The sequence below is a fragment of the Colobus angolensis genome, unplaced genomic scaffold (genome assembly GCF_000951035.1).
Source record: "Colobus angolensis palliatus isolate OR3802 unplaced genomic scaffold, Cang.pa_1.0 Scaffold569, whole genome shotgun sequence".
Lineage (NCBI taxonomy): Eukaryota > Metazoa > Chordata > Mammalia > Primates > Cercopithecidae > Colobus > Colobus angolensis.
In genome coordinates, this window is record NW_012119254.1 from 316,898 (window position 1) to 324,843 (window position 7,946).

Below are 7,946 nucleotides of genomic sequence, written 5' to 3' on the forward strand. Positions count from 1 at the left end.
AACAAAGCGTGTCACAGGGCTGATAGAAGAGTTCCTATTTCTGGATGCAATGAATGCACAAGTACTGTTTTGTTTCAACTCACTTCTCCTTTGAAAAGCACTTTTGTGTTCTGTTGTTTTGTTTTTTAGATTTTCTCTACTAGGACCTGCGATTGCAGTTCCCAGGACACATTCCATGCAATTCCCTCATGGAAGGCGACAGATAACACACAGGTACCTTTTTCCAGAAAAATCCTTTCTCTCTGGTCTCTTCCACTCCACACATTTAAAAGGTGGAAGTGGGAGCTCACAAATGCTAGCAGCAATAGGTTTCCAGTCTGCTGGCATGCTCAGTGCAGGGAGCCCTGCAGGATCCAAAGCAGGTGCTTGACCCCATCAAGTCATTCTCAATTTGCACTGAAATTAAGGTTTAAAAAAGTTTCATTTTTACAGTCTTTTAAGACTAGCTTTGTCAATTCATACTTTTATTTTTTAAAAAAAATCATCAAATACTCATAAAGCCCATAGGCTATTTTTTAAATCTAAGATTATTAATTTAAAGCCCTCTCTTATCTTTCCTGATCAGTCATTCTTGTCTATTTCCTCTACTTAGCTAATCCAAAAATTATTTGCTCCCCTAAATGTAATGATTGCTTTCTAAATTTTTACTTTATTTCATCACCATCCTCCACCCTACTCTCTACCCTGTCAGGATTCCTTATTGTAGACAACTGAAACTAAATGCAGTTAATTCACACAGAAAAAGAATGAATTTGAAGGATATTGGAGAGTTGACAGAATCAACTAGAAAGCTAGAGAACTGTATTTGGAAGGAAATTAAAAAAGGAAGAAAGCTCAGATCCTTTTCTAACCATGATCTGTTGAAGAGGCCCCCAACTTCATCAAGCACTCATCATTATACCACCAGGCTCTCAACTGCTCTTCAGCTACAGCAAACAATCTCCCTGACCTGTCTGTTGGCTTTGCTTCCACAAGATTTAAAGTCACAGGCAGGGACATGCTCACAACTCAAAACCATGAGGCAAGGGAAAGTGACTTAACATCAGATGTAAGTCAAATGTGACACGGTCTTTGGGCTGCACTGAGGTGGACGTTTTAGTTCAGCCATCCCTCAGCTGCTGAGGCCTCTGTTGCCTCCCATGGAAACCTGGGCCCCCTGTGAAGCTTTCTCCCTTTGTCGCATATTCATGCCCACCAATGACGATGTTAATACACCAACTGCCGGACTTAACGGATTCAAGAACAAAGAAAAGACAGTACAGAAATGAGGCACCGCAGAATAGAAGTCAATGTGGAGCTGAGGAAAGCTAAGAAGGAGAAATGTAAGCTTATCTCCTAATGATGCTACTTCTCCACTGCACAAGAACTGTAACAACCAGCATAATGTAAATTGATCTGTTGATGACATTGTCCAAGGTATAAATAACAACAACGTGGGAAAGTTAGCTGTAAGCTACTCAAGCTGCCAGGAAACTACCTTCTAGAGAAAACCAGTCCCCCATAAACAACATAATCCAGGCTGGTTTGATTCCAACGTTTCTGTCCTTCTTGGGAAGAATGGATTGTAGTCTCATTCAGTTTGAATCTGCTTGGGTACTCACTAACATCGTTTCTGGGGCATCAGAACAGACCAAGGCTGTGGTAGACGGAGGTGCCATCCCAGCATTCATTTCTCTGTTGGCATTTCCCCATGTTCACATCAGTGAACAAGCTATATGGGCTCTAGGAAACACTGCAGGTGATGGTTCCATTTTCAAAGACTTGGTTATCAACTGCGGTGCAGTTGACCCACTGTTGGTTCTTCTTGCAGTTCCTGATACATCATCTTTAGCATGCGGTTACTTACATAATCTTACTTGGACATTTTCAAACCTTTGCCACAACAAGAATACTCACACTCCCTTTAGATTCTGTTGAGCAAATTCTTCCTACCTTAGTTTGATTCCTGTGTCATGATGATCCAGAAATATTAGCAGACATATGCTGGGTTATTCCCTACCTTTCTGATGGTCCAAATGAATGAATTCACTTGTTCATGAAAACAAGAGTTTTGCCCCAACTTGTGAAGTCTCTAGGAGCTTCTGAATTGCCATTTGTGACTCCAGCCCTAAGAGCCATTCGTAATACTGTCACTGGTAAAGATGAACAGACTCAGGTTGTGATCAATGCAGGAGCGCTCACCATCTTTCCCAGGCTGCTAATCAACCCCAAAACTAACAGTCAAACATCACAGCTGGCCACCAGGACCAGATACAGCAAGTTGTGAATCATGGATTAGTTTCATTCTTCATCAGTGTTCTCTCTAAGGCAGATTTTAAGACAAAAAAGGAATCTGCAGAGGCTGTGACCAACTATTCCAGTGGTGGAACAGTTGAACAGTTCGTATACCTCATTCATTGTGGCACAATAAAACCACTGATGAACCTCTTAACAGTAAGAGACAGCAAGATTATTCTGGTTATCCTGGATGCCATTTCAAATATCTTTCAGGCTGCTGAGAAACTAGGTGAAACCGAGAAACCTAGTATGAGTAAAGAGTGTGGAAGTCTGTGTGTAAGGCTTTGTGAAGCTTAATTTGAGAAGTATTTCCTGGTAGAGGAAGAGGAAGATCCGTTGTTGGGCCAGAAACTACCTCTGAAGGCTGTACCTTCCAAGTTCAGGAGGGGACTCCTGGGACCTTTAACATTTAGATCATGTAACTGAGGCATAAAGTTGTGTACTATGTTTGCTATAGTTTAAAGTTGTGCATTATGTTTGCTATAAAGTTGTGCACTATGTTTGCTATAGTTTAAAGTTGTGCACTATGTTTGCTATAGTTTAAAGTCGTGTACTGGGTTTGGAATAGCTTGTTTTACTGTTTCTCTACTAAGAACTCTTTTTAAATGGGGTTTGTTATTGTACCACTTTTTATGCTGAAACTATACTTGAACAGTTCCAAATTGTACATACTGTATGAAGCTTGTATTCTGAATGATTTTCTTATTTCTTTATGGATTTCATATCTCACAGTGTCCTATAAATAAAGATTAAAGTCCTCCCTTTACTTCAAAAAAAGAAAGAAGTCAAATTTATTATGTTTTGTATATAATAAGACTGTTTACAAAAAAAATCCTAAGAGAATATATTAAAAATGATTAGACTTCATGGAAAATATCTGCAAAATGATTGGGAACGAGACTTTTATGCAAAAAGTCAGTGTCTTCCACATACAAAACAAAGGGAAAATATGAGAAATTAATCATTTAAACAACAAGGACAAACATACTGAAATACCTAAATTAAAGTTAAATACAGACCCATATAAAAAAACTACAATTAAATTCAGATATGTAATCAAATAATTTAATAAATTAAGACACTCAATATTCTTTAATGGAAAGCCTATTTTAAAGTAGCTCTTTTTTTTTTTTTAACTCACTTATAATCCTGGATGGATTTGGGTTAATATTTGTAATCACATGCCTTAATAAATACTGGGAATTCAGTATGTGAATTAAATTTTGTTAATTTGATTGAGTCTACTCATGTTTTGGAGAGGGGTAGTATTTAGTGGTTCTGTGTATGTGTGTGTGTGTGTTCTGAAAATGATTTGAAGTCAGTTTATAGAGATATAGATTAGCTTATACAGAGTCTATGTAGAGATATATTGAATTTTAGATACTTACTATACTTAATACTAAACATAAAATAATTAATCAGAAAAAATACTTAAGCTCATAGTAATACCTAAGCTCATGGCATCCATATTTGTACCCAAATAGGTGTTCGTATTTTAAATCTGAACTGTCACTAAAAATTATGTTAAATTAGCCTAATTCCAACCTGTCCTTATTAAATATATCTTATTCATTGATGCACTCCATTATATTTCTGTCTAATTCAGAAACTAGATTGTTAGATTAAGTTTACTTTTTTGTATCATTTTGTTCTGCTATTAGAGGTTGGGTGGATGATAAAATAGGTTAAGATGGCCTGATCTCAACTGGAAGAACCTCATGACTAATAATCAGCTTATACCCCTAACACAATGCCATAATTGATCAAGATTTGAGGAGGGTAGAGAATTGAGCAAAAAATTAAAAAGTTGAGAACAATTAAGGAACTTTTATCAAACTGCTAGCAAACAAGGGGTATACAGTGGATGCCCAGATTATTTTTTACTTACTTTTCATTTCCAGAATTATTTGCTGCTAATTCTAATTAGAAATAGCTGTCGCTAAAGAATATCAGACTGCCAAAATCCCCGTGTAACCATATGAAACCTTCAGATCCTGCCTGATATCACTATTACTGTCCTAAAATGCTTTCGCTACATCTCCAAATCCTCACACATCGTCTGCTTGCTCTGGAGCCATCTTGACCCTAAATAACCCCACGCTGCGTGCAACCCATTGTGCCCCAATCCCTGTGTTCTCTCAAGAATATGTTGATGTGTTTTCATTATTCATTTCATCCTGGTAAAGTGAGGGGTGGGTTTGCTTACAAAAACAAAACAAAGAACAACAACAAAACAAGTCTGGAGTATGTTTTAGTTAGAAAGTTCCCCCTTTAGATACAGGTACAGTCAAATGGATCCATTGGTTACTTATATCCTTTTTGGTGATCTCTACTGACTGAAAAGATATTTTTGGTTCACTGAGAGTGTTTAAGTTCCCATAGTCAAATTGCCTTCATTCCCAATGTTACATGGCAGCCTCATAAGTAGTTCCTGGTATGGAAGGGAAGTTTCCCAATGCACTCATTCACGAGGATAAGACATCCATTCATTCATGCAACAAATATTTATTGAACGAGTACTGTGTGCCAAACACTGGGTATTTCATGGTCAGTTAAAAAGGACAAAACCCCATGTTTTCATAGATTTTTACACCCTGGTAGGAGGAAACAGATAATAAACAAAATAAATAGATAAGCCACTTTCTGGATCTATGTCAGACTATTTCAACGACATTGTTCCTTGAGGACACAAAGATTACAGTGTCCACTGACTTCTGGCTGGTCAAGATCTTATTCCTAGGAATTTTCTCTGCTACTTTTCCTTCTTGCTGGGTATAGCTGCTCCAGGGTTTTTCTTTGCTACTACACACAATTCCAGAAATGTCTACAATTTAATGAATTTCTGCTAAAAACCGTCCTACCCCCAGCAAGGCCCATTAAACACACAAGAGGTACAATGATTGGAAAAGAAACACTGTTCATTTTATTTCAAGAAGAAGTAAGGTGAGAATGTGTCATATTTATGAAATGTTTATGATGTCATCCAAAACTATCATAAACTATAATAAATACAGCAGCTGTTTCTTCCACCATTTCACTGCTCAGCTGTTTTAACGGGCAATTCAGGTTTTAATATTTTCACTCTTTACCTTTTTATGATGCCAATTGGCCTAGTGATACACTAATCAATCTTCATGAAAAATCTCATTACATAGCCAGTTAAATACAATCAATCATATGTTCAAGATATAAAAAGATAGCACACATTATTGAAACAACTTTATCAGAAATGAAAGATGAAACTTTATTGGGCACTGTGAATCTGGCGGGTGTGAAGACTCTAAGCTCTGAGCTCAAAAGCTAAATTTTTAATTTGGCTCTTTTTGGAGTGATGGAGTTTCTGTCTGTTTTAACACTTCTGGTGTGAAGATAAGTTTTGCAGAATTAGAGATAAGTTAGCATTGCTTTCAAAGTATTTGCACTTTGTCTTTTTGATAAGTGTCTTTTGAGAACAATAAAGAGATTTATTTCTGTCAAGTACTAGTGAAAATATTGAGTGTTCTCAGCTGCTTTGGTATGTTATCAAAGGCATGGTGTATATGTGGCAGTTGAAGTCCAAAAGATGGGATACTAGATAAAGTTTGGCAAGCAACAGAGAGAGTAGAGCAGGGAGCGGAGAAGAAGAGAGGTAATAAATCTTCCATTTGTCTTTTTCTAATGGACTATATATTAAGAAAAATCAAACCAAGCATATCTGTAAGAGAATGTCAATTAAATTGATCAATGAATCAAATTCATTGATTACGGTACTTTTTATAGTTCTGTGAAGGGCAACCATTTTTTAGAATATAATTCTGTATCATAATCATTGAGTTTGCTAATAGACATTCTCTTACAGATATGGTTAGTTTGCTTTACTGAAAATGCTGGCTTTTTATAAAATGTAAATTTACCCTTATAGCTAAATTAAACACTTACTGACTTATGATAGAGAAACTGGTAATGACCATTTGCCTATTTAGGAGTTGAAAATAGAAGGGTTACATGTCATTCAAAACAAAAGATTTGTTCATATTTGTTTCTCTCTCTTTTTCTTGAGTATTAACCTTCAAAACACAATGACACTTTATCTAACTTAATACTCTGCACACTGTTGTCCATGACTGCTTGCTCTTGGCCTACACAAGTAGAGGAACTGAGTGGATGGGTTTCTAAATCTTTAGAGCTATTTAACAGAGCAATTTAATACCTATTTAATAAAAAATAGGAGCTATTAAACTTTATGAATTTCATTTTTTCTAGTTATTTATTCTCACTGTAGTTTACAAATGTATTTATCTGCAACATAAGGAAGTTTTTCTTTTTTTAAAATGCTCCTTCACCAAAGATAGAAAATAAAATAAAAGATAGTAGGTATGGGGAATTGGAGGTTCACTTTGTTTTCTTTTACTTATAAAGGAAAGGTTTTTACAAAAATTCTACCGTAGAGGTTAAGATAATTTCTTAGAGGATCTTTTCTTCCTTTTATTTCCTTTACTTTCCCCTTTTGCTTTCAAGTGTAAGTAATTTGCTCTAGCATTGATTTCACTGGGTCAAATACATGGCTTCCAAGGTCTTCTGCGAAGCAATTTTTTTCTACTTTACTTCATTTGTTCATTATTTCAACAACTTTCCTTTAAACTTTTGACATATGCACATATTTAACGCATATTTTAACCTTAACTAGAGCCGATTTCATATCCTTGGTAATACAGTAGTAATTGGTTGCTTATCTCTCTTTTTCATTCCCGCCATAGATTTATCCATACTCAATGAGTGTCAGTTGTAGAATGTAGCCTTTGTCAAGCTTTCTTTTCATAGGCTTTCAGTGGTTTAGAATTAGAAATAATGGAAAAATTCTTGCAATCACAAAACTATACTGTCTCTCTGCTATCACATTAACTTAATGACAGAAGCAAATAGTTATGTATGTGTAGGTTTCTCTACTACTTCACCCTGTGCATTGCCACAGCTGTCTATGGATGATAAGGATATGCAAAAATATTCAAGGAGCAAAGAAAAAGAATAAGTAAGGAAAGCTCTCTATTTTCAATCACATGAAATAATCAAGTTATTAATCTTAAGAACAAATTCCTGTTGTAGTGTTGACAACTGGAAGTTAGATATCTAACAAACTAGAAAAATACCCTCAAACAACAGCTGCTGACATACGGAAACTTAGTTAAAAATCTGATTATAGCCTTTTTTCTATTGTGTTTAAAACTGTTATAGGTGAGTGTATTAGTCTATTTTCACACTGCTAATAAAGACATATCTGAGACTGGGAAGAAAAAGAGGTTTAATTGGACTTACAGTTCCACATGGCTGGGAGGCCTCAGGAACATAGTGGGAGGCAAAAGGCACTTCTTATATGCTGGCAGCAAGAGAAATGAGAGAGAAGCAAAAGCAGAAACCCCTGATAAACCCATCAGATCTCATGAGACTTACTCACTATCACAAGAATAGCAAAGACGGGCTCCCATGATTCAATTACCTCCCCCTGGGTCCTTCCCATAACACATAGTAATTCTGGGAGATAAAATTCAAGTCGACATTTGGGTGAGGACACAGCCAAATCATATCATTCCACCCCTGCCCCTCCAAATCTCATTTTAAAACCAATCATGAATTCCCCACAGTCCCCCAAAGTCTTGACTCTTTCAGCATTAATCCAAAAGTCCACAACTCAA

General features: G+C 36.2%; 1 pseudogene; it reads left to right on the forward strand.

Annotated features, from left to right (window-relative positions):
- The first annotated feature begins 1,187 nt into the window (after positions 1–1,187).
- Positions 1,188–2,690, forward strand: LOC105525964 (annotated as a pseudogene).
- The last annotated feature ends 5,256 nt before the right edge of the window (positions 2,691–7,946 follow it).